Genomic DNA, 27,948 nt, shown 5'->3' with positions numbered 1-27,948 from the left:
AGAGACTAACAGGAAACAGGCCAGTGGCCAAAAAGCATGCTGGAAATTGCCATGGATTGTCCCCTGCAGGCGACCCTTTTCCTACAGCTTGTATGCGCCGCAGTTACAAAGCAACTGTGTTATCAGATGTTAGCAAACTGTAATCAGATATGTTTAATTAATTATAGTGACACCTCAGTTCACAGAATTCTTATATTGACAACCTCCAACGAAAAGGAACTTTATGTATCACATGAATCAGCACATGTCACTGGAGTGAAACGCAACTTGCTCGCCAAGGTTATATGATAAAAGGAGCTCTTAGAGCTTCGCATTTTTCCACATTTGAAGGAAAATTAACGAGGCTGGCCCCACCAAGACTGAAATAATAGCTCTGTCGCCTCAGTAACCCTTTCTCCACCTCAATCCACTCTTCTTACCCCAATCAAAACAAAGTGTGTAAATCTTCTTATTTACAGTATTTATTTGACCCAAGCCTCCTGGCCTTTCACTGTAGTCTGTTTCTATGGTGTATTGGCTTCTTCAGCTTTTGGGCAGAGGGTAAATTGAGAGCAGTCTTCCTACTTTTGAGGTCTGAAGCTAAATTCTTAGTACAGTCACTCATCAAATGAGCCCCTTTCATTTCTTGCTCAAACACTGCACACTTTACGGACTCCTCTGCTTATGTTTTATGGCATATTTGATATTTTTGTAACTTATATATAAACAGTTTTCTACAAACAATCACTGTTCTCATGTCTAATGTATCCTGACTCTGGATAATGTGTGTCTACATCTATAACTATCTAAAATTTTACTGAAGCTTTCTGGATTATAAGCATTCTGTTTTTTAAGATTGGCTGATACAGGGCTGGGGATTTAGCTCAGTGGCATAAGCGCCTGCCTTACAAGCAGGCAGTCGCGAGTTCGATCCCTGGTACCGATAAAAACAAAAAAGACCAAAAAAAAAAAAAAAAGATTGGCTGATACATGATCAGATTTGAGAATTATGTCCTTCATGTCTCAAAGCCAAAATAGCAACATCTGGCAGCAGAGCTGTAAGCACATATTAGTGTATGTATCAGAGTTTACATACACTTGACTCTTTGGAACGCTGTGTAAGTATTTCACAAAATTTCAACAAATTTATTTTGTTATTTTTATTTCCAGCTAATAGGAAGACTGATAAAGTTGCCATTAGAAGACAACAATCTTAACAATAAGGAAAGTTTGAGGAACTGTGAAGGAGGTGTGTAAACGATGCGTGGGTGGAAGCCTTTAAAGTGTGTAACCTTTAGCAGAATAATTTTGTGAAGCAGTGAAGAAGTTGGTCTGGAAACCTGGAGAGGAACATTTGAATTTAGACTGTGTAGTTTCTAATGGATCCTCAATGCACTGAGAAGTCCTTAATTTCTTCAGCTCTGAAAGACAAATCTTAAGATTACCAACAGTAGGCTTGCAAGGTTTAAATGAATCAGCGTACACAGAATGGTCAGCAGAGTATTAACTTTCAAAAGTCTTCAGTAAGTGCTGGACATTACCGAAAGCGTTGTGTGCACAGAGGGTGTTATCCTGGGGCCTTGTATTATATCCAGTATAGTCTGTGAAACTGGAGGACAATGTTAATTCTGGATGATAAGATAATGGATATATCTTTCGTTTTAATTTCTATAATGAATCCAAATACTTCATCATATGTAGGAAAAAAGGTTTATAAACTCCAAAGGAAAGAGAAAGGGAACTTAAATCTTATCTTTATACAATATTTTCATCCAAATTTTTAATTCTTCGAGTTACAGATCTCCAAAAAGCTCAGCTTTTGAAAACTTATTTAAAAACTCAAATTACTCAAATAAACAGACTGAGAATTTTATATATAGATTGTTCTGAAGTCCTTTACATTTTTCCATATTAGTGAAAGAAGCGTGGGAATCTCACAACTTTTATCTAAATCAGTTTTGTTCTATGCATTACATCTAAGCATAAAATTACCCATGTTATTTTTAATCACCAAAGGAAAACATACAACACCACTTTGTAATTTCTCGCAGCCTTTATGGTGAGGAAGTTGTGTCAGCTGTTGTATTGAAGTCTTCTTATGATTTATTCACTTTTCTCTGTACTTAACTTTTTTAGATATGTCTGTGATTAAATCCCTTTTTCACTTAGTCTTCTAGAATTTCCATAACCATGTTATTTTTGTGCCTTTCCACCTACAAACTTGCAAATATTTCATTAGAATATCCATTCCACATTGCTTCTAACTTAAATATGTTCGCTTCTAAAGCCACCATGCTTTAAATGAACTATTTTGTTCAAACTGGAAGTTTCATTAGAACAGAACAAACACAGCTTCACCATGAATGAGATTAGTTCAGTCAAATTTACCAGTTTTGAAAGTAATATTTTATTGAGAAAAGCAGAATAAACCCATTATTTTTAAGCCTTGTAAAACATCCTATCAAAATGAAAATGTAGCACTAAAATATATGTTTAATTCATCAATGAAGCTTACTGGACTTTAATGTTTTTAGAGCTCCTTTTTGCCCAGGAATTGAAACAATTTAAGTATTCTTGATAGTAGTAAGTTCATAAGATTCTACATAGCATAATATGAAAGTAAAGTAAAGTATTATTTCCTTAATGACCTTAAAGTGAAAAGGAACATTAGGAATACAGAGAGCTGTACTGATGTACGCTACACCATGACTTTTACTGATTGTTGCTATTCTGAATCCAACTTTATAAAATAAACTTCTATAGTTTTAGCATAAATTGTGTTTGTTATCATGAGAAATGTTACTAATTATATGGCCCTATGTTACTGGACCTTCAATCAATATTTTTTAGTTAGAAAGGACTACTCTTTTCATTTTCCTCTATTGTGTAACAGTCTGCCCAGAAATGAGCTTTAAAAAAAGTTTTTTTTCTCCAACCATGATAAGGTCTTCTATCTGCTAATAATTTTTTCACTCTTTACTCACACTGTCTATAATCTGCCTACCTACGTATGGTATTGTATTGATAGGGAAAAAACATCAAATTTTGAATCTAGCTTTTTTTTTTTACACATGGTCCAGATTCAATTTTGTTAAATATTAAGTGCTTAAGAGTGATCCATGTGTGTCGAACAAAGCATAAAGTCTTAATCTTCCCAGAGTTTAGTATGCTTATGCTCTCAAGCCATTCTATCCTCTAAAATAGTTTAATCCATAAGCTCATTAGGCTGCAGAAAAGGATCTCCTGAGGGGTTTATTTTGAAGGTGGGGAGTTCCTCTAGTCTTATGTCTGCTGGCAATGCTTTCACTGAAACTGTACCACCATCCAGAAAGCAAAGCTGTAATATGATTTAGTGCCTGGGGTTGTAAAGTTTTGCCGAAGAAAGCTTAAGTCAGTACAGTGCTAGGGAATATTTGGACCTAGTTAGGATAGCAACAGTTATCTTTTCTCCATTTCCACTGAAGTGGGGTTCCCTGAGGTAACCAGAGGTGTGATGGGAAAAGCAAATTGAGTTCTTTTTCACCTGCATGCCAATGTTGTGATTGTCATAAATCCAATGAGAACTGGATGCCTGTGGTTTTAAAGGAATGTGCTTAGTTCACAGAACGAAAAGGCTTCTCAGTTAACTCAGAGAATAAAACCACATGATTAAAATTCAGAGAATGAGGAAAAGAAAAATAGAAATCTGAGTTTCACTAGGGCAACTATAGACGGTTAGGATATGATTTCCTGGCATGATGTGGAAAACATACACTATTCTAAGAAAATAAAAAATTCTTATAAAACTCAAGCAAATTTAAGTTCTGAAACATAATAAAAAGGGTCTAGATTTTTTTTAATACCTGAAAAAATGAGCAACTCACTGTGTAGTTGTCAAAAGGCAAAACTGATTTATCCTTTGGTATGAGGAATGTGAAACCTTTTTTTAAAATGTTTAGGTTTTCAAGGATATAATTATTGGGTATTCTATTCTATGCCTTTTCCTTCCACTCTTTGTCCTTGCCAAGACGTAAGTATCAAATTCCATGCCTTTCTTAGGCCCTTAGAACAATTTCTCTTCATGCCAAAACCCTCATTAAACCTCCTTCCCTTTAAAAAAAAATTGTTCTTACTGAAATACAAGTCACATAAACATAAAATCCTTTCAAACTGCACTATTCAGTGGTTTTTGATATGTTCCCCAAGTCGCGCAGCCATCTCTGCTATCAGGTTACAGCACACCCCTGAAAGAAAGCTGTTCCCACCAGCACCCACTCCTCATTTTCCCCTCTAGCCTGTGGCAACCATGAATCTGCTCTCTCTGGGTTTACTATTGTGGACATTTCATGTAAGTAGAATTGGACAAATGATGACCTTTTATGTCTGGCTTTTTTGACTAAGCATGTTTTCAAGGTTCATGAATATTGTAGCGTGTAGCTTTTCCTGCCATTTTTGTGATTAAATACCCCATTGTTATATTCTTGGTCTTATTGTGGAATTTATTACATTTTATGTTCAAAAAGAATCTCCAACAGATTTAGTAATATATTTTCTAAAATGATGGCTTTCTAAGAATTAATTCTCTTCCCAGATATAAATTAGAAGAGTGTGAAAGCAGTTTCTTCTTAGTCAGTTACTAGAAAGAAAAAAAAAAAAAGTGATTCTCCACTGGGTTAAGTGTTTGAATTTTTTTTTTTTTTTTTTTTTTTTTTGAGACAGGGTCTTGCTATGCAATTCAGGCTGGTTTTGAACTCGCAAAGATCTTCCTGCCTCAGCCTCCTGAATGCTGGGACTACAGGCATGAGCCACCATGCCCACCTCTGGGCTAAGTGTTTTATCTTTCTCAAAAGTTATACTAGGTAAAGAGTTTGCTGATGAACTGTTGAAACAGTTTAGCTGAAATCAACCCTAAGATTTTATTGTATCCTTTTTAATTTTAATTGAAGTATTTCTTACTAGTAACAAGTATTCTGACCAGGTATGGTGCTGAACATCTGTCATCCAGCACTCAGGAGGCTCATTGCAGTGAGTTTGAGGCCATCCTGGGCTATCTACTGAGTTCAAGGCTAATTTGACTTGAGCTATTTTGAGAACCTGTCGCCAAAAAAAAGTGTATGGGGCCTGGAGATTTAGCTCAGCGGCATAAGTATAAGTGCCTTCCTTGCAAGTGCGTGGTTGTGAGTTTGATCCCTGGTACCGGTAAAAAAAAAAAAAAATGTACTGTGAGCATTTTCCAGCTTTAGGAAATCAACTAATGATTTGTGTCTTCCAATATACATTTTGTATATTTTTCAAATTGGAAAGATAAAAATCACTTGACATGTTTTAAACTCTATAGAGAAATAAAGAAAAGGGCATTTGGCTAAGTGAGGTGGTACATGCCTATCATCCCAGATGCTACAGAGGCTACAGCAGGAAAAGCTCAATTTTGAGACCAGCCTGGGCAACTTAATGAGACTCTGTCTCAAGATGAAAAGGGCTGAAGATTTAGCTCACTGCATGTACAAGGCCCTGGGTTTAGTCCCCAGCGCCACACACACACACAGATAATAAGAAAGAAAAGGACACTTACTTCCGCTTTAGGTCACTCTTGACATTTCTCAACTAATTTTAAAATAGATATGCCGAGAGCTCCCATAGACACTTCTTGAAATGAAATAGTTGTAGCCAATTTCGTTTGGGGCTCTTGAGCGACTGGAGGACATACAAAAGTACATAAACAACGTAAATTCAGTGCATTAGATAGATGAAGAGCTACAACAAATAACAAACTCTACACAGATAAATATTACCAAGTGTAGTACAAATACATTAATTTTATAAAATTCCATACTTTGATAAGGTGAAATTTTTGTAATTGTTATGCATCTAAAAGTTGGGCATTGTTTTAGAACAAGCATGTAGAGTGCACAAATACATAGGTAGGCTTGCATGGCAGCACATGGAACTTTCTCCAAAGTAGACCACATATAAATCAATAAAGTATGCCAAAGTAAATGCAAAAGAATCAAAATTATACCATGCATGTTATCAGATCATAACACAATGACAGAAGAAACCACAGAAATTATGCAAACAATAGAAATTAAGCAATACATTCTTGAATAATCAATGGGTCACAGAAGAAATCGAGGAACAAATAAAACAGTTCCTAGAATTAAATGATAATGCCAGTAAAACACCAAAACTCGGCCAGGGATTTAACTCAGTAGCAACAGTGCTGAGCTAAACGCCTGCCTAGCAAGTGTGAGGTTGTGAGTTCAATCCCTGGTTAAAAAAAATAAAAATCACCAAAACTTATGGGACAGAAAGCAATCCAAAGAGAGAGGTTTATAGCCGAGAATGTCACATCAGGATAGAGTGAGCCTAAATGAGTAACTTCATGATGCACCTCAAGATCCTAGAAAAAAAAAAATCCAAATTCAAAGCTAGAACAAGGAAGAAAAATTTAATGATCAGAGCAGATATCAATGAAACAGAGACTACAATGAACCAGAGTTGGTTCTTCAAAAGAATAAACAAAACTGACAAAACCTTAACCAATCTTACCAAAACAGCAAATACCCAAATCAATGCATTTTTGGAACTAAAAAAGATGAAATCACAAAAAACACTACTGTAATCCTGCAGATTATCAGCAACAGCTTTACAAACTTATACATCAATAAATTATAGAATTGAAAGGAATGGAGATTCCTAGATACATACGAGTTACTAAAACTGAACCAAATATAAAACTGAATAATCCAATGACAGGAAATGAAATAGAAATAGTACTTTAAAAAAAAAAAACTACCAACTAAGGAACCTCCAGACCCTAATGGATTCACTGTCAAATTTTATAAGTTCTTCAGAGAAAATCTAATGCCAGTATTCCTCAAGCTCTTCAATGAAGTCAAGAGGTGGAGTAGTACTTCCACAGTCATTCCTGGAAGCAAGCATTACTGATTTCAAAACAAGGGTCCAACTAGAGAACCATAGACCAATCTTTAGATGGACCAATTTTTAGATGCAAAAGTCCTCAACAATATGTCAAACAGTGCAACAAATCATCAAAAAGTGCCTTGACCCATGTAGCCAGAGGGGCGAGGGGAGAGTAAGAAAAAACTGGACACATAAAAGAAAAGCTAGGACTCCGTGGGACCTGGCCTGTTTGATGGAGATGCAATGCCAGCCCAGTGCAGTCTGCGTCTTTCTTTGTACATAAAAAAATGAAAGAAGTGTGCTGTGAGTTTGAAAGTACAAGGTCTCAGTGTTTTGCTGAGAACACTGAAAGCGAAACATTCTCAGTGTTACCTGTGCTGTTAACAGGGAGGAGCACCAAGGCTGGACACCTGCTGGACTGGCTTTGCTCTAGTCCCAAGGAATTCACTGACCTGTAGCTCAGCCTTGTCTCAACTGCTACCCACCAAAAGGACCCACATTGTGACCAAGTAGACTTAATCCCAGAGGTGCATGAATAGTTCAGCATAGGCAAATCAATAAATACAGCGCGTTACATAAACAGAAGCAGTGACAAAAGCCACATGATCAACTCAAACACAGAGAAAGATGTTGGCACCCACAAATTCACAGTGGTTAGTTTTACATGCTTATCTAAGGGATCAATTGAGGCTTCAGATTATTGGTCACCCTTTTGAGATTTCCCATTATCTCACTGGGATAGGCCATCCTTTCCTACATACTAAGACTAAGGTTACTAAGTCTAAAAATGATCTAAGGCAGGATCCTTCTCAGCATAAGACTGCCACCACCCTCTGAGTCACCCAATAAATCCTCTCCTCAGTTGATCATCTCTTCAATAAATGGTGCTGGGAAAATTGTACGTCCACATACAGAACACTAAATCTAGATCCATATATTTTACCGAATACTAGACTAAAATCAAATGTCTAAATGTTAAGCAATCTTCAAGAAGACAAAATAGGTAAAATTCGTGAAGGTATAAGTATAGGTGAGGACTTTCTGAACAGAACCCAAATCACCCAAGAAAACAAGAATCAACAAGTGGGGTCACATCAAATTAAAGGGCTTCTGCAAAGCAAAGGAAACAACAGAGTGAAGAGACAATCTAAAAAATACTGGGCACAAGTTTTGCCAGTCGTTCCTTGGACAGACGACTAACATCTAGAATATATAAAGAACTCCAAAAATCAGAATCCCCCAAAAAGGAACCCAATCCCAAAATGACCATCTGAAATGAACAGACACTTCACAGAAGTACAGGTAGTCAGTAATTACATTAGAAATGTTCAGCATTGCTGGCCATTGCAGTAATGCAAATTAAAACAGCACTGAGATCCCATCTCATTTCAGACAAAAGGTCTGTCATCAAGCAGTCAAACAATAAAGCTGGCAACACTTCGGCGGAAAAGAATGCCTTCCACATTGTTGGTAGGAATATAATCTAGTACAATCAGTATAGAAATCAGTATGGGGATTACTCAGAATACTAAAACTAGAAATTCCGTTTGACTCAACTATTCTCCTAGATACCTTCCCAAAAGAGTTAAAGTCACATTACAGTGATACGTGCATACTTATGTTTACATCAGCACGATTCGTAATAACTAAGTCTTGGAAGTGGCCTACATATCCATCAGCAGATGAATGAATAAAGAAAATGTGACATTTATACACAATGTAGTGCTACTCTGCCATAAAAAGAGTAAACTTGAGTCACTTGTAGGAAAACAGATGCACCTTACAAATACAGCTCAATGGCACCGCACCTGCCTGGCAAGTGTGAGGTTATGAGTTGGAAAAAAGAAAAAAGAAAATAGATAACAGGAAATGAGGAAGTAGATCTTTTCAAATGGAAAAGAAGTCAATAAGTGGACAGAGCCAGGGATATAACTTAGCAACATAAGTGCCTGTCTGTCATGCGTGAGGTCCTGAGTTTGATTCCTGGCACCAAAAAAAGGGACAGGGGGTAAAGAGGAGAAAAAAGGAATGAAAAAAAAGTGACATGTGTTATATCCTGGTGCTAACTCCCACAAAGAATGTAATTGTTATGTAATGCAGGCATGCACTGACTTTTTAAAATGGAGGAAAGAAGAACAAATTAACCCATCTCTCTCCATTCCCATTACGAGTTTCCTGCCCGGGTCCCTGTTCCTGCTTCCGGTTCGCCCCTCTCCTGCCTGCTCTGACTAGGCCTCCCCTCTTCCATGCAAAGCCTCAGAATGTGGCTGCAGCCTTTCTAACCAGCCTCATCTCTGCAGCGCTCTCCCTTTTCCTGGCGATGTTCATTTAGCTGCCTCATTTTTGTGACACTGAACGCGAAGCTTGTATAACTTGGACCTTCCGGCACCTACAAGTTTCTAGGAGGCCCTGCTCTGAGCACACAGTGTCTCATGATGTTCTTACCGTAGAGCCACCTTTTCTGTATTGTAACATCTATGTTTTTATAAAAAGAAATATGTTTTTCTCTTCCTTTTTCCCTGGTGTTTGTCACTGGTGGTACATGGAAAGTGCCTGAAAAACACTGAATGGAGAAAGAGGAGAAGAATGAGGAATAATATATGAAGTACTGTACAAAACTTGCATACAAGATGGGGGGGGTGGACCATGGAGTATTACTCTGCCATGAAGAAGGATAAGCTTGAGACATTTCTAGCTAATGAGACCATACTTTCAAGTGAAATAAATCAGACACACATGTTTAAATACTGCATAAATAAGGACTAAAATTTGCATATATTTTGCTTTTATATCACACAAATATTTTACATTAATCTCAAATGTCAGCTTCTTTTATCAAATGGAGAGATACACTTAGGACATTTAACCTACAGATGTCATTGAATGGGCAAAGCCAGATTGTACTTACACTAGTAGTTTTCAGCCTAAATTACTCATAGGAATTGCATAGGAGTTTTTAAAAATTCTGATGTCCGTGTCCTGCCTTTACAGATTTTAATTTAATTGATCTAGGTTCTGATGTGCAGCAAAAGCTAAAATTATGACTGTTTCACCACAGCCTCTTCTCTGTGACTTGCTTTACTGTTAAGCCTGTCGAAGGACAAGGAATTCAGCCATCCAGATTAAGCAGATTCCCACTAGTGCTTCCAACTATCACTAAAGAGACTGAAACAATGAAAAATAATTTTTTTGAGACAAATGCCAGGCAAGCCCACTGGTAGTGTTCCTTTCACGCCATCTTGACCCAGTGGCCTCTGTACTGCCCGAGACCCCGTCCTTCCTGTTTCTCTGGCCTGTCTCTGCTGGTGTTGACCTCTTTTGCACTTCAGCCCTTCCAGTGACCAAAGATGGAAACAGGAAGTAGATCTTTTCAAATGGAAACGAAGTCAATAAATGGATAAGGCCGGAGATACAACTCAGTGGCATAAGTGCCTGTCTGTCACACGCGAGGTCCTGAGTTTGATTCCCGGTACCAAAATAAGTAGGGAGGATAAAGAGGAGAAAAAAGGAATGAAAAAAGAATCTGGAAAGACAACCCATCTTCATGTTGCTATTAGAAAAAGAATCTCAGACTCACTTTGATGTAACTGGTTTTGGTCACAAAAAACTGCTGAGTTCAAGAAGTTGAAATAAGAGCAGAATCCTCTTCTCAGAATTCACAGCAATCTGCAATAAAAATGGAGTCTTATGGAAAGGAAGAAGGGAGAAAAATCAGTGCAGATCATTAAATGTCTGCTATATTTGCGTATTGGTTTGGGCTACCTGCAGAATTTGATCACAAAACTATAGTACTATTTATAGTAGTATACTGTAAAATACATAATACTTTATTTAAGTGACCTGGATACTTCTTCATCAGTTCCCACAGTTGGTGACTAATAATAAAATATATATGATTATATTCATCATAATACTGTTTTGTGAGAAAGCACTTTTTTTTGTTTTGATTTTTTGAGACAGCGTTTTACTCTGCAGTGCAGGCTTACTTGAAGTCACTTATGTAGCCCAGGCTGACCTCGAACTCATAGCAATCCTCCTGCCTCAGCCTCACTAGTGCTGGGATTACCAGCAGGCACCACCACACCCAGCTGTGAGAGCTGTAAGAAAGAACTTTAAAACAGAAAATTTAATTTAAACCCTGCCAATGTTAGTTGCATCATATATGGCTTTTGTTTAGTGTCTCAGGTAAACAATGTTTTTGTGTCTCATTTTAAAAGGAAAAAAAAAAACAACTTAGATCCTCCTGAGAGTCTGATTTATACATTGCTACCCTCCTAGCTGAGTCACTAGCCAGGAAGATTGTGTTAAACTTTACTTTTTTATGATTTTAATCATAAAAGAAATACGATTTGCATTTTAACAACAAAGTCATCTAATTGTAATATAGGTCATGCCTTTTTCAATTATATATGCTAAAAAGAAAAAAATGAAAGAAGCCACACACAAAAAATTTCCCCAAAAAAAGTCTCCTCTCTCTACCTATCCCCCAGTGGATAACAACTCTCTCTAGTTGGAAATTCACAGTTTGAAAGCTTGCTCTCACGAAAACCCTTTGGATTATAACTTGGCTTTGCATAAAAGTTCCCCATAGACACACAATGTGCTAACCAGGGATCTGAGGCCTGCTTCTAGTTATGCTTCCCATTGCAAGTTAATTAATTGGCATTTGTCAGCCCTTAAAGTTTCTTGGAGTCTCTGTGTGCTGACATTTAAGTTTTTGCCGAAGACCACATTCCAGAACAAAGCCTCTGGCATAAACTGTCCTAATACTATGGATGCTGTCCTGTTCTGGCGACCAGCCATCCTTCAATCTACCTTCACCACACTCCTTTGCTTCAAGCTGTACTAGTAAAATCCATTTCTAAAAGCATAAAGTAGCACGGGTAGAATTTATTTTACAAATGCAATATGTAAACCTGTGCACAAATAACTGGCAAGATGGCGCATATCCTTAGAAATAGTGAAGCACCTTCAAATGTGTGCACCCTAGGGCTGTCATAAGAAGTGCTCTTTTAAGAACTTGGTAGGTAGCATGTGAGCTCTGAGTCAGTGTTAATCCCCCAAATTATTACAATCATCTATGGGAGTGGGGGACTTGTTCTGCAAGAGGCAGAGGATAGGAGTGACAAGGGGTTATTCTCTTTGATGAGAAACCAGGTCAGATGTGTGATCTTTAGAATGGACAGGACTGAAATCACTGGCGTTAAGTTAAGCAGGCTTGACCCACCCTCCTCATCCTGCTGCATAGATCCAAAACAGCTCGGTCATTTGCTACTTTACCTGTCTGCCAGTGTGATCAGGGATTCGCCTTGGCGTGGACAGTTGCCATAGGCTGGGTGTATGCACAGAGGAGTCTCTTAGGGAGCGCACTTCCCCAACCCACAGGCCATAAACTGAAGTGGGAAAAATTGTAACTCGGGGTGCACAGGAGGACATGGAAACCGACAGTGACTGGAGTGAATACAGCATTCACAAAACAAAAATTATGCTTAGAAACAAAATAGGTCTTGGTAATAACTCACTGTCCCTCCTCCATGTCTGATAGATTCCAATACTTCAAACCCTGGAAAGAAACTGCAGTGTAGGACTTTTTCTTTGACTCGTGACTCCTTTTCTTTTCTTTTCTTTTTTTTTTTTTTGTCTTTTTCCTTTTTATTGGTACTGGGGATCAAACTCACGACTGCCTGCTTGCAAGGCAGGCGCTTATGCTGCTGAGCTAAATCTCCAGTCCCGTGACAACTTTTCTTCAGTGAGTTTTGGGAGTTTGGGGACTTTTTTATTTTTTCTCTCTTCTCTGCTTCTTTTTTTTCCTTCTCTTATTTTGCTCTCTGTTTTTTCTTTTTTGTTCTTTTCTGTTATTTGTATTTGATTCTCTTAATTTTCTTTTACTCCTTGAGTATATCTACTTTGTTCTCATCTTTTATCTTCCAGATTTTATTTCTTTGATTTTCCCATCAGCTAGTCCTCTATCTTTACTAGCATTACTATTACTAACATTACTATTTACTAACATTACTATTAAGCTTTATTAATCTTTGATGGAATGTTTTTATTATTAATTTTTTCTATTGCTAATGATGATATAGTTTTTGCATTTAATAAATATTCACTATGGGTCAGTATTTGGTTTGTCTTTGTGTCTGTATTATAGACTCAGATTTCTATTGCTAAGGGTGGTACAGTGGTAGCTTTTACTGGTTCTTATGGTACATCAGTATCCGATTTGTCTTTGACTCTGTTATTGTTGCTGATTTTGCTGCTCTTGTCAGGCAGTGGTGCTGCTATTGATTGGTTTTTACTGTGTGTAAATTTCTAGTTTGTCTTTGTGTCATCAACAATATTGCTGTCCATTTTAGGAAAATAAACCAATTACACTGTACCCTTTCCTCCCCAAATTAACAGAGGTGAACAGATCTTGAGACTGAAGCAAAGGCCTGTAATTAGCCAAATGCAGAGCACATTGCTGGAGTATAGACAATAACGAAAAAGATCGCCATGTAAGCAACAGTCTTTTGAGTATCACTGTCTTGGAAGACTCCGCACTCACATTCCACCACCACCACCAACAACAACAACAACAAAAATAATAATAGAAACATGATAAAACAAGGAAACTAGCTCCCAATTCCCCAAAAAGCTGATATATGGGGCATTGAGAGGGAGAAAATCAAAGTCTAACAGCTGAATTATCTGAAATGATAATACAAGGGAGAAAAAAAATGAAACAACAAACAGATCAATAAGGCGACTAGTGAGCTCAAAGATGATAGAACAGAACAGATAATTGAGTTAATAAATAAAACGATCCATGAGCTCTCATACTGTTTCTCCAAAACTTGGACAGGCCTACGATGGCTTGAGGCCCTGCCCACTGCTCCACCCTGCCAAAGGGAGCCTCTGCCAAACTGGGGGGGCACTGGGTTCTGCGGGCAGGTCCAAGAGAAACAGCACCCGCAGGCACAGACGTGGCACCTGGCTCACTCTTGGCCTTGAACAGCCGAGGCTGGCCTCGAACTCAGCGATCCTCCTGCCTCAGCCTCCCAAGTGCAGAGATTACAGGCATGTGCCACCATGCCTGGCCACTTCCCTATTCTTTTTTTTTCTCTTCCTCATCGTATCACTTTGTTGCCTTCCCCACTCCTGCTCCCCACTTATCTAATGACATAACAGGGGACTATGTAAGAGCTCTAGAGAATAAGAATTAACCAGCACTACAACTTAAACAGTAGCATTCAACAGCTTAGAAAAAAATGTGAGCTTAGAAAAAAAATTGAGCTTAGAGGATCCAAATAAAACTGCTTAGAAGTATATTAAATGGTTCTTACAATCTCACAGCATCCCTTGATGTCTAAATATACTTCTCCCATTTGCATGCCTCCTTCCGCCTACACAAACACTCTCTCAATCCCCCTTAATGCTAGGCCTTTAGCTCACCTATAAAAATAATTCCAGCGGAGTCTGATATCCGCCTAGTTCTTACCCACTGACATTCATCTTCCGCACTTACTACTGACACTTCCCCTTCCTCTCTCTCCCCCATCTTCCATATCCCGGATGAGCCACAAATAGCAGTGAGGGGTATCACAAACGGTGAAATTATCAAAGTAAGCTTCAACTTTAATGTTGATCATTGATAAATCCAATAGATCCGTGGCTGAATCTGTTGATGTTATAACCACTAGAAAGTCTTTACAGCACAGTGACAGGATCCAACCCAGTTAAATGGACTAGTTTGAAGTAGTAAACAGTTTCTTTTGATAAATAAAGCCAAATAGACAAATTCTGTTCACTGCATTTGACCTTAACTCCTTATCTCACACACACACACACAGGATAATGAAGAAACAAGGAAACAACAGGCCTCCAAACACTCTCAACTCTCCCAAAGCAGATGCAAGTGAAACTGATGGGTAGGAAACCCAGCACCAGATAGTACTGTGTCCCAGCAATAAGGACACTGAGATTTTGTAATGTCAGTGCAGATGCATTGAGGCAAAAAACCAAGCAATTTTGTTATATGTAGGTTGATGGTATGTATAGTACCAAATTTGCAACTTAGGAATAGATTTTTGGTTTTTGTTTGTTTGGGGGTTTTTTTGGTATTGGGGATCAAATTCACAACCTTGCACTTGCCAGGCAGGCACTCATGCCTCTGATCTAAATCCCTAGACCCTAGAAATCGATTTTGTATGATTTCCCTTTTTCACTTATTTTTCAATATAAGCATAGCCTTGCTGATGATAACAATTTCTGCCCTTTCCAAAGTGAGGAGAATGTTACTCCTTTTATTAATGATAATATGAAATCTGAGAGGGAAACGTGAATGTTGACGAGATGCGCCACTTCTGGGTTAGAACATTTCTGAATATTCACAAGTTCCTGCTGTCCTGTTTCTCAGCCTCCATGTAGACACTTCATATCTACAAACCTTTATGTCAGCGCTTCAGACAACACACTCTCCTTCACCCCCACCCCTTCCCCGACCTGATCAAGAAATTAAAGTCTTTCAACATATTTGGTTCACATTCACAAATTAGTTGGGATTTCATTGACCCCATGTCCTTTACTACCTTGGGCACCAGAGGGCACACGTCTTAAATTCCACTTTGCTGAAAATCTTTTCCTCCTCACTGCAGGATTTTCGCTTCTGGATCTTCCAGCAACTTGAAGGTGTTTAAGGGAAGAGTTTAACTTTGCCCTCCTGACAATAACAGCTTGCTTGGTGACTCCCCTGGTTCAACACATCCACCAGAGAAATCCGGTAATGACTATTCAGGGGACAGGCCCCTTCCTCACTCTGCATTGAAAACAAAGTGTCCTTGTAAACAGTCTTCATAAACAATCCGTGCATCACTGTTTTGTTGTTGTTGCTGTTGCTGTTTTGCTGACTTCACACTGTTTATAGGATAAAGGCAGCCTAAAGTTGTAATCTACAGTCCAGCGCCTCTGAAGTTAGGTAATAGAAGTGAAACTGCTTTCCGAGGGTAAAAAAAAGCATCATACAATTGCAAAATAGGAAAATGTTAACAAGCAAGGTTCTTTACCTAATAAGTAATCAGTAAATGGCCCACAATACCTGGGAGCACATCTTCCAACACAGGAAACAGAGTTTCTGTTCTTTTTTGTAGCAGGAAGCTACCTTTATTGAAGACCACAGGGCAGTAGCAGGAGTAAGGAACACAAAGGCAAAAGAGGGTGAAAGGAAAAAGGGACTCAGAGTGAGGGCGGGAAAGGCAAAGGTTTGATTCTTACACATGAAGCTTTCACGTTTTCTTTCATATGCTTTCTCTATTGACTTCTTGTGTGAATATACTCCTTTGTTAAGCCTGTGGGTTCTGGTGGGCTTAACCTAAACACTCATTTACCCCCTTGTAAAATACTGTGATGTTAAAAATCTAGAAATGGAATGCAAAAATAAAATACAACTTTTTTGTTTGACTACCATAAGAAATCAAACCTGAACAATTGAGTAAAAAAAAGGTTCTGAGCAGAAATATCAAAGTATACATAGGTAGGTAATACCAAATAAGATAGTTTTTTTAACCATCTCTTGATCACAGTACATTTGCTGTACCTTTCAAATTTTGTACTATTTTTGGCTTTTGTTTTTTGGCTTTTGTGGGGAGTTGAGACAAAGTCTCACTGCGTACTGCAAGCTGGCTTCAAACTCACAGAGATCCTCCCATCTCAGCCTCCCAAATCCTGGGATTACAGGAGTACACCACCATGCCTGAATAGGAATATTTATCTATTTTGTTGTTGTTGTTGTTGTCATTGTTTTTGGTTTGGTTTTATATTGTTGTTTTGGTTTGGACTTTTTGTGTTTTATGTTCTGTTTTGTTTTGTTTTTATTTGGGAGTTTTTTGGTGCTTAGTTCAAGGGGTAAGGATGACATATTATCAAGATGACAATTTCTGGATTCAACACCAATAGACCTCATTTTATGTTGACCATTGTGTCAACATTTTCTTTGTGAGTAAACTTGAGACTAATTTTCCTAGAAAGATAATATTGTAGATGTTGATCAGATTCCCCAGCTAACCCCTACACCAAAAAAAACAGAGCAAAATGAAGTATTTTATCTCATTAATATACTGTAGTCCTCTATGGGATCCCTACCATCTTTCTGACTGTTATCTTTGCTATTTTTCTGTATATAACATATATTCATTGGAATTATTTTGAAGTACAGTATAAGTTAATTAATTTTTATAGAGCACTTTATTCATATAAACCAAGATGTACTTACCTCCTAACTCCTGTTAGAGCTCTGATCCTTATTGGATGGAAGATAAAACAGCCTCAGAGAAGTTAAATAACCTAGCAGATTTAGAAATTCAAGATATACATCATTATAGGGAAAAAACTGGGATGAGGTTGTTTATTTAAATGATCATACTAAAGTCTTAACGGTTTATGAATGAAAAGACGTTTGCTTTTTTTAAAAAAAATATCTAAATGAATACCAAGCACTCGGGCAATATATTGTGAACTTCAACTCCCCCAGCTCTACCCCACCTACAAAGCATGCATTTTAGACCTTCTCATTTCTCAGATTTCTCTTCCCTCTCCACCCACTTGCCCTGCTGACAGTCACTGCTCTTATAGACAGGATATGTGAAAGCTGTTTGGGAGTCCTTGTAGGTGGAGGGAAAAAATGTAGCCTTGGGCATCAGTCACCTCCTTCCTCCACTTATTTACAGCACAGCCTTGGACCTTGAGCAAAGGCTCCAATGGGTCTCAGATTTTAACTTTGCAAACGCCATACCGATAATGTATACTCTTTGAAATTATTTTGAGGAACAGACTAGCTAGCATTTAGGTTGTCCAGGAAAGGGACCAGCTCTTTAGTAGTAAATTCAATGATGTTTAGCAATAAATTATTTCACCATTTCAGTTGTAGTTTAGAGTAGCAAGGGCGGTCAGGGAGATGAGTGTTAACTGTGCCATAGGATTCAGCTCTTGATTTGGCCTCAGAGTAATTGATATTTAGAGTTTTTTATTTCTTGTTCATAAAGTTCAGTAATATACAGGTGAGGTACACAACTAAATCTTGCAGCTCACCCTTGCCTTTCTTCTTGATATAAGATTTTGTAAGTATCCAAAAAACACCTTGGTTCATCAAGAAGTGGGATCATATATCATAATATAGAAATTGTCCAAGAAGAATTCATGAACAAGATAATGTTGGGAAAATCACAAATTGAGAACAGAATATGTAAAGATCCACAGCTACAAGAAAACCCTGGTTTAAATAAATGTAAAACTTTTATTTTCTCTATCTACTTTTGCCCTTTTTCCTGTCAAGGTTTTCAATAATTTTAAATTTAAGTTTATAAAATTCTACTTTCTTTCCCTTTTCTTTCTGTTACTTTAACTTTATTCAAAATAGTGTTTAAATATAGAAATATACACCCATCATATCAGGAATAGTGCTAGCACATTGAGAATACAAGAATGTGCAGAAAAGCCAATCATGGTCAAGAAGGCAAGCAACGATGAATAAATAAGAAAGGTAATTTTAGGGAATGTTTTGAAGAAAATAAAACAAATATGACTGTATTAGTCATTGCCAGTCACTGAGACAAAATACCCAACACCTACAATTTAAACGAGGTGAGGATTACTTTGGCTTAGTCCATCACTACTTGGCTCCAAGACAGAAATAGCATGGCAGAGGGCAAGACAGAGAGGCAAGTTGCTTACTGGTGGCCAGGAGACAGAGAGAAAAAGGAAGAGCTGGAAAGAATACTCTCTCCCTAGTCACCATCCCAGTGACCTGCCCTTCCAACCATGCCCACCCCCAAATGGGAGACTTTGGGGCATCCGAACCATAGCAATCACCAGGAGTAACTAAGGAGCTCAGTGGATTGGGTGGACAGAGAAGCCCTGTGTCAGGCAAAAAGAGCTTAAAACCAGGGTGATGTAGAATGAGCCATTTAAAGAGCTGAGCGATATGGCTGGGTATGGTGACACACACTTGTAATCCCAGCACTCGAGGGTAGGGGAGTACAGCAAGTTGAAAGCCAATCTAGGCTAACAGTGAGCTCAAGGCCAGCCTGAACTACATACCAAGATCCTGTCTCAAAAAACATACCCCTGGGGGGGAAAAAACAGATTTGAGGGATGCATCTTTTAGACATGCATATAGCAAATACCACGCCCAGGCTTTGTTTATGAATTTGACCTCTTGAAGAAAACAGGATGGGATGAACTTGTCACTTGCAGGGGATGGAGACAGAGAAGTTGCCCAGGGGCCTTTAACGAAGGACCTCATAGACCAATGGTAATTTTTAGGTTTTTTATTGCATCTTTTAAAGCATAGAATTTACTTCAGTGATCTGCTTGATGCTCTAAGGAATCAGCTGGGCTACACATGAAGGCCAGAGTGCTGATAGAAGAACTAGAACCACAAGCATCAGTAGGAAGTCACCAGTGCGACATCCCAGACAAGGGAGGACAGAGGCACAGTAGAGAAGATGAGAGATAAAAGTCTAGGAATCTGTTGCAGAAGAATTACCTTGATGATGGATCAGATAGAGAACATGAGGAGAAAACTGGACCAGGACTCCCAGGTTTTGATCTGAGCAGCTGAAGGCACAGCATGGCTGCTGAGGTGATAAAGACTGGATTTTGGTGAAGAGTGTATAACAAGACTTAGTTTCACGTGCTTATTTTTGAGATCCTTTTTAACACCTAAAATAGAGCTGTCAAATTGTTGCAGGCAGCTGAGCTATTTAAAAATATTATAGGCAGTGAAACATGGTTAGGTCCTCAATGGAGCCAGTGCAGACACCTGGCAGCTGCCAGGGAAGCTGATGCCTCCTGCTATGGGCCAGGCCTCAAGACAAAAGACCATACAAATACACCAATATCCTGAGAATTGATACCGTAAATAGTTCCCATCTCTTAAGAAAGTGTCACTGCTCTGTAAGAATGCCCACTTTCTACATGACTTGCTTCCCCATTTGTCCCTAATGTAATCAATTTTACCTGAATCATTGACCTTATTGGCTAACTATACTTCTGTCCCACCTTATGCCCATCTGCCTTGTAAGTTCCCAGTCTTACCCACCTTGAACCCATGCTTTTACCCTATAAAAGTCCCTAGAAAAGACAGAATCCATGGCAAACTGCTCAGGACCTCTTCTGTCTCTCTTCTGACGGAAGCTTGCTTTCTCTCAATAAATATATTCTTTGCTTCCCCTCCATTGTTCCTAAAATTCATCCTTTGGTTTTAGAGAATGTGAACTCGTGGACATGGTAGGTTGCGCGTTTCATTACCCTATATCATTTGGAGGTACCACCAAGATCACTGGGCGAAGGGGAGAGTTTGCTTTTGCTTCACAGACTCTGGACTGGGACTCATTTAGGTAACAAATTTTTATGCTTCAAATTTTGCTTTGTCTTTGCCAGTTGTTTATAACTATTTGTGATAATTGCTTACTATTTGCCCATTGTTTTTAATTGCTTTGTCTCATATAGTTTTATTAAAATAATGTAAATCTAAATTAAAATGTACAAAATTTATAATGAAATTTCTTTTAATGGTATATTATTATTTTGTTCTTATACAAGTTAAATTTAAATTGGTTGCTAAAGTTACTGGTACTCCTTGCTTGACTGTATTTAGAAAATAGCACTAGAAAAAAAATATTAGAACACCTCTGACAGACTTTAATATAAACTTCTATAAAAAGATTCTCTTAAATGGAAATCTAGCTCAGACTTAGAAAATATACATGCCTACAAAATAACTGGGACTCTTCCATCATTTAAGCATCTCTAGGCTGGTGGCCCACCTTTAGACTTCGAGGACAGGTTTCACTGAGACAGACTGGCTCTGATCCTCCTCTATTCTAGAGGAAATGTCAGGCCTTTTCTCCTTCAGTTTCCTAAGTTTGACTTTACTTCTACTCATTTCCACTTTGTACTTTCCTTATAGAGGAATGTGAAGCCAGAAAGAACTCTGAACTATTCAAAACTTTTGCTTCTTGGGGCTGGGTGTTTAGCTCAGTGGCATAAGTGCCTGCCTTACAAGTGTGTGGTCATGAGTTCAATCCTCAGTACTGATAAAAAAGAAAAAGACCAAAAAAAAAAAAAAAAAAAAACCTTTTGCTTCTTAATTAAGCCCATAGAAAATGAACATTTGCTAATGCCAAAGACAGGGAAGTCATCTTAGATAAAGGACACATACCCCATCTCTGGGTCAGATGAGATATTGATCGGAATTGTGCCCATCCAGGAGAGCACACATAAAGAACCGTGTCCTGGCTCAGTGTTCTGGGCAAGTCTCCTTTGGAGATTAAACCTGAGACACAGCGGGGAGAACCAGCTTTTGTGTGACAAAGAAGCTATCCTCAGAAGCAGCACACATGGGACCTAAACACATTAGAATAAGGAGGCTCTCCAACCTCTCAAGTTGTGGACTTTAAAACCTGTATTGTAAATTCATAGAGCAGTAGGTAATGATCTTACTCAGACTTTTAACTATCCCTTATGGAATTTGGACACACTGTGGTAACTCTGCCAGCTAATTAATCGCTCTTATAGCAGTTGCCACCCTCAAAAGCAGAGGACAGGTTCCTCAGCATTAGTTTGGTGAATCCCCATTGAAACCAGTGGCCAATGGGGTTGATGGAACGTTGACAAGACAGAAAGCTGGATTCCTTTCTGAAGGAGGCTGATCTCTGGTTATCTGAGCGAACAGAAACTGAGAACTGAGGGGTCCTGGCCAGGGAAACTCTCTGGTGGACACCCAAAAGTTCTTCAGTGAACATTTGCTCATGACCACTGAAAATCTCCACTTTTCTATCTTTATTTCTAAACTTTTCAGTGGATTTTAAAATCACTTACACTACCTTCCCCACCTTCAGAGATTAGACTGGGGTAACTAACAGTTGTTCACACTACCTGCTGCGTAGTAGGAAAGGATTTCCATTTGTGCCTCACATATGTTAAGTACAAATAAATAGCCTTTTTCTTTTCTGTGCCTTTACCAGCTGGTAAAACATGATTGCTAGATGATTTATGAATTTAACCTGTGAGCTTCAAAGATATAGAAATTTAAATGAAGTATAGCCTTATCCTGTTACTAGGAAAGATTACCTAAATAATTAAGAGGGAGATAAATGCCTGGAGACTCCTTTGCCCAGTGCACAGGGCAAAGCTCCTCAATTGATCTACCTATCTCTACATCGTACTTCCAACTCACACCTTTTAACATATGTTCTCTTCCAATAAGCAAAGTAGTTTATTACAAAGCTATACTTCCTTCTTTAAGCATTCCTTATGGAAGCAAAGTTCATGAGCTATTTGGGAGGATAGGATTGTATGTCAGATGTAGAGTGGATAGACTGACCTAATCTATCTTCCATTTTCTTCTGAAGGCCTTCACCAGCTCTGGAGCAGTGTCAACCCAGGGGTGCCTAGGGATTATTTAGCAAATAGGAATAAAAGGGAACATCTTGTTTATCTCCTTTATTTGCATAATTAGATAGCTCAATATCATTTATAGCTTAGTATTTCTCTGCAGGATTGCATGGCCTAAGATCCTAAGTTCAATTCTCAGGTACAAAAAGGTTTCATACTTAGTCTTGCTTCTATATGACAGACATGGGCAACACAATGCCAAAGCCCCTTACTCTTTGTGAATGCATTCTTAAGCACTGCAAGATGTTCAACCCTTCCATGTTGAATAAGAGTCAATTGGTATTTCTCTGCAAAAGTGCATGGCCTACCTACCCACTAGAGCCAAAGTGGAATACAGAGGGAAATATTAATTATGATGTTCTTTTACAACTAAAAATCATACTGTGAGAAAGACAAAAAATGGTTAGAACTGCAGTATGTTAAAATTTTCTTTCCATTAAAAAATAATTCTTATATATGCTGCAGGTATAATTATAATCCTTATAAGACCACTCCCATTCATAGGTCTCTTTCTCTCAATGACTTAAAGCAAATTAAGCTAGAACTAGGAAAATTTTCAGATGACCCTGATAAGCACATTGATGTCTTTAGAGGATTTACTCATATATATGAACTAGATTGGAACGATATATTTGGAGATGAATATCATATTGTTACTTTTAGAAGATAGACATAAGATAGACAGCCAAGGGAACCACCAATCCCCACTGGGGCACAAGCAGTTCCTACTCAAGACCCCAAGAGGCCTGACAACAATACAGGAGTTGGGTCAGGAGACATTTTCAAGTATGTATTCTTTTTTTTTTTTTTTTTTTTTTTTTTTTTTTTTTTTTTTGTCTTTTTTCTTTTTATCGGTACTGGGGATCGAACTCATGACTGCCTGCTTGCAAGGCAGGTGCTTATGCCGCTGAGCTAAATCCCCAGCCCCTCAAGTGTGTATTCTTGAAGGTCTAAGAAGAACAAAAACCAAGCCTTCTAGTTATTTTAAAATGTCAGCTATTTCTCAAGGAAAAAGTAAAAACCCTCTGACTTCTTAGATCATTTATCAGAGACAATAATAAAACATATGTCTATAGGTCCTGATTCGATAGAAGGACAGATTTTACTTAAAGACATGTTTATTACTCAGTCAACTCCAGACATTAGAAAAAAGCTACAAATAGCCTTTGCTCCAGATAGTTTACTGGATACTTAGTAAAAGTTGCCTCCTGCCTATTTTATAACCATAATGAGGAGGAAGCCAAGGAGAGAAAACAAAGAGACCGAGAACAAGCAGCTGCCTTTGCGCATTAAGAGAAACGGACCCTAAGTCTGATTCCCGGGACACCAAGAAAAATTCAAAGACAACACAGACCTGCTTTCACTGCCATAAGCCAGGTCTCCTTAAGAGGGACTACACTCAGAAGCCCCCCGGGCCATGCCCCGACTGCAAAGGTGACCACTGAGGTCAGACTGCCCTCTGAGGCCAAGGCCCCAGGGTTCAGACCCATCCTATCAGTTGGTCCAGCAGGACTAAAGAGTCCCAGGATACTCGCTCCCTCTCCCTCTGGCCAGACTGTCATCTCTACAGAGGAGCCCGGGTAATCATGACTATAGAGGAATTGTTGGATACTGGTACAATCCTCTCGGTCCTTCTTTTCAATCCTGGCCTTCCTTCTAGTCACCACTCCTCAGGGAAAGGAGTCACTGGCAAGAAAGTAATTTGTTATTTTTCACAACTCTTAGGCTGTAACTGGGATGGTTTTCTTTTTACACATTCATTTTTTGTTATGCCTGAAAGTCCAGTTACCCTCTTAGAAAGAGAGATATTTTATGTTTAAATACTGTGATATATAATCTCCCAGGTCAGGTATGTTGCCTTCCTCTTGTGGAGACAGAAATAAATCCTGAAGTATGGACAGTAACGGTAAAATACATAGGACAATAAATCCACAGGACCAAGTATCTCAATTAACATGGACTGTGCTGCCCCAAGGGTTCAGAGATAAATAGTCCACATCTTTTTGGACAAGTGCTTTCCCATGACTTGGCATGTTTTGAGTTTTCCAGGTCACAGTCTTGCAATATGCAGATGACATACTGTTATGCACCCCCTTGGAAGAGCTCTGTAGCCAAGGCACTTGTGCTCTGCTAAATTTTCTATCAGACAGAGGTTAAGGTCTCTAAATCTTAAGGTACAACTTTGCTGTCTTGAGGTAAACTATTTAGGCCTCATCATATCCAAAGGGACCCGAAGGCTAGGAAAAAACAAAAATTAAACCCATTCCCTCCTTCCCACAGCCCAAAACTCTAAAACAGCTAAGGGAATTCCTAGGAGTTACAGGTTTTTGCTGCCTTTGGATACCAGGATTTGGGGAGATTATACAACCCCTCTATCAACTTATAAAAGAGACCCAGAAGACAGATACTCATATTTTATGCTGGGAACCTGATTCACAAGCAGCATTCCAAAAGCTTAAACATGCACTTTCTGAGTGCCCCTGCCCTGAGCCTACCCACTGGATACCATTTCAATTTGTATGTAGATGAGAGGAGAGGCAAGGCTTTGGAAGTGCTTATAAAAAATCTAGTATCTGCTAACAATCTACAGGGTATCTGAAGGACAAAAGGATGGTCCGCTTGCCTTAGAGCTGCAGGAGCTGTAGATCTCTTATTTGCCAGAGGCAACCCAGCTGACTTTAGGCAAAGATCTCATTGTATATACATCTCACCAAGTGGCAGAACTCCTTTCTTCTAAGGGAAGTCTATGGCTGTCCAACAACCGACTTCGTAAATACCAGACTCTACTTCTAGAAGGACCAGCCATTCAAATAAAGACACGTTCATCCTTAAATCCAGCCACCTTCCTGCCATAACAGAAAAAAAAATTGAGTTTGATAAACATGACTGTGAACAGGTAATTCTTCATACAATTGCAGCCAAAAAAGACTTATTAGACACCCCGCTTACTAACCCAAGTTTAACCCTCTTCTGTGATGGCAGCTCCTTCATAAAAAGTAAAAAAAAGACAGGATCTACAATAGTAACTTTACACCACACTCTTAAAAGCACCTCACTGGCTCAGCTAGCAGAGCTCATAGCTCTGACCAGAGCCTTACAACTCAGCAAGGGACAAAAGGTCAACATTTATACTGATTCTAAGTATGCTTTGCTAGTATTACATGCTCATGCAACCATATGAAATAAAATTAGCTAACAGCCAATAGATCTCCTATAAAATATAAGGAGATAGATGATCTTTTATTACAGGCTGTCCTTTAAAACTGGGTGGCATTAGATGTTCCAACAGCAGCACAGGGAGTCACTTGTACAATTGTAAAAACTGAACACTGTGTATATATTTTTGATTCTTCTGCTAATATCTCAGTAGTGATTTAAGATATTAGATAACAAATCAATGACATGTGAGATTCTAAAATTCCCTAGACTTTATTGTTATAAAAATTAATTCTAGTTCCTCTTGGAGGAAATCTTTGTTAACTATACTCATAATAGTTTTATTGATTTGATTCCTTGGCCCATGCATCCTTGATTCTTTGGCTCTGTCTCCTCCAGACTTAAAGCTGTGCACATACCCAAAATGAAAATGCCTGGTGTCTATCAAGGGCCTCTAGACAGGATCTCTGTGGAAGTACTTCTAACTACTGTTCAAAAACTGTGATCCTGTTCAGCTTGAGGCAGCTGGATTGGTCTTCTGTCTGTTTCCCCTCATGACATTTCAGGTTACTTCTTCAAAGGGGGATTGTTGCAGGTACCTGGGCTATTTAAAAATATTATAGGTAGTGAGATAGGGCTAGGTCTTTAATGGAGCCAGTGCAGACACCTGGCAGCTGACAGGGAAGCTGATGCCTCCTGCTATGGACCAGGCCTCAAGACAAAAGACCATGCAAATGCATCCATATCTTGAGAACTGATACCTTAAATAGTTCCCATCCCATAGAAAAGAGTCACTGCTCTGTAAAAATGCCTGCTTTCTAGTGACTCGCTTCCCCACTTGTCCCTAATATAATCAATTTTACTTAAACTATTGATCTTATTGACTAACTATAGTTATGTCTGACCTTATGCTCCTCTGCCTTGTGAGTTCCCAGTCTTCCCCCACCTTGAACCCATGGTTTTACTCTATAAAAGTCCCTGGAAAAGACAGAGTCCTTGGCAACCCATTCAGGACCCCTTCTGTCTCTCTTCAGACAGAAGTTTTCTTTCTCTCAATAAATATATTCTACTCTTCACTTCCGTTTTTCCTAAAATTCATTCTTTGGTTTTAGAGAACATGAACTCATGGACATAGTAGGTTGAGTGTTTCATTCCCCTGTATCAAAATGAGCAGTTAAATAAACATATGAGTCCGAGCTATGCACAGTGGTAGATACCTGTGATCTCTGGTTTTGGAGACCAAGGCTGGAGAATCACAACATAAAAATAAATGACACATGACAAAAAAATTAGTGTGTATGTAGATAGAAATAATTTTAGCTGGACGTGGTAGTGCATGACTGGAATCCTGGCATTAAGGCAGGAAGATTGTCATGAGTTTGGGTCCAGCACAGACTACTTAGTTAGTTTGAGGCCAGTCTGAGCTAAAAAGAAAGATCCTGTCTCAAGAAACCAATAAATAAATAAATAAATTTTTGGAGTAAAAGATGTATTGTTGTTAGCCCCTCTCAAAATATGCTGTCTTTGAACATAGGTTTCCCTTGGCTTTGCCACTTTCTGAAGCAGTACTTAAAGTTCTTTTTCCTGTCTTCAATCACGTTGTCATGGTTGCTTTGATCCCCTGAATCGATTCAAAGTATTTATCTTTCATGGTCATTTTGACTTTGGGAAAGAGCCAGAAGTCACAGAGTGCCAGAGGCAGTGAATAAGGTGGAAGAGGACACATCCTGGTTTTCCCAGCCCGCCTTCCTCTTGGCTGGCATTCAGTGGTAGCATTCATCATACTTTTTATCACACTCATGAAAGAGGACTTCCAGAACTGCTTCAGAAAGTAGCAAAGACAATGTGTCAGCTGTACTCAAATCTAGAATATTTTGAGGAGGATTTATGGCAATGTATCTTTTACTGTAATATATTTTTAAATTAAACATTCACCCTATTTTAGATCATCCTTTGTGTGTCTGTGTATGTTATATAGTTATATATGAGTATTAACTGGGAGAAAAAGAGGCTCAAGATGTAGTATACTGTCTTGGTTAGTTTTTACTTTTCTCTCATTGATGGGACAAAATACCCGACACCCAAAATGAAGGAAGGAAAGGTTTATTTAGCTCACTGTAGAGGTTTCAGTCCCTATTCAGCTGGCTCCCAGGCAGGGTGGCATGGCACAAGCACAACACTTCAAGGCAGCAACAAGAACAAAAGGGAACAAAAGCAAGCCTCTTCCCCTCTCCCACATTGTATCAGGCCACCCCTTACCCCATGGAAAATGTAGCGCGCTAAAAATCTTTGTGCCCCACTCTGCACAGGATGAGGGTATTTACAAAGTAAGAACGCTGCTCCCTACTGAGCTTCTCAGTTAAACTTCTAAACTCCTCAAGTTGACACAATGTATCAACCATAAGCTATACACAAAGGAAGAAAGAGCTAGGGTTGTAAACTTTTCAATTTTTGGATTGGAAATTGAACCATTTATGT

Source organism: Cavia porcellus, unplaced genomic scaffold (assembly GCF_034190915.1).
Source record: "Cavia porcellus strain 051 isolate PalLab524CR breed Dunkin Hartley unplaced genomic scaffold, mCavPor4.1 scaffold_5, whole genome shotgun sequence".
In the NCBI taxonomy this organism is placed as follows: domain Eukaryota; kingdom Metazoa; phylum Chordata; class Mammalia; order Rodentia; family Caviidae; genus Cavia; species Cavia porcellus.
The sequence above is the reverse complement of the archived record's forward strand: the minus strand, read 5'-3'. Positions refer to the sequence as shown.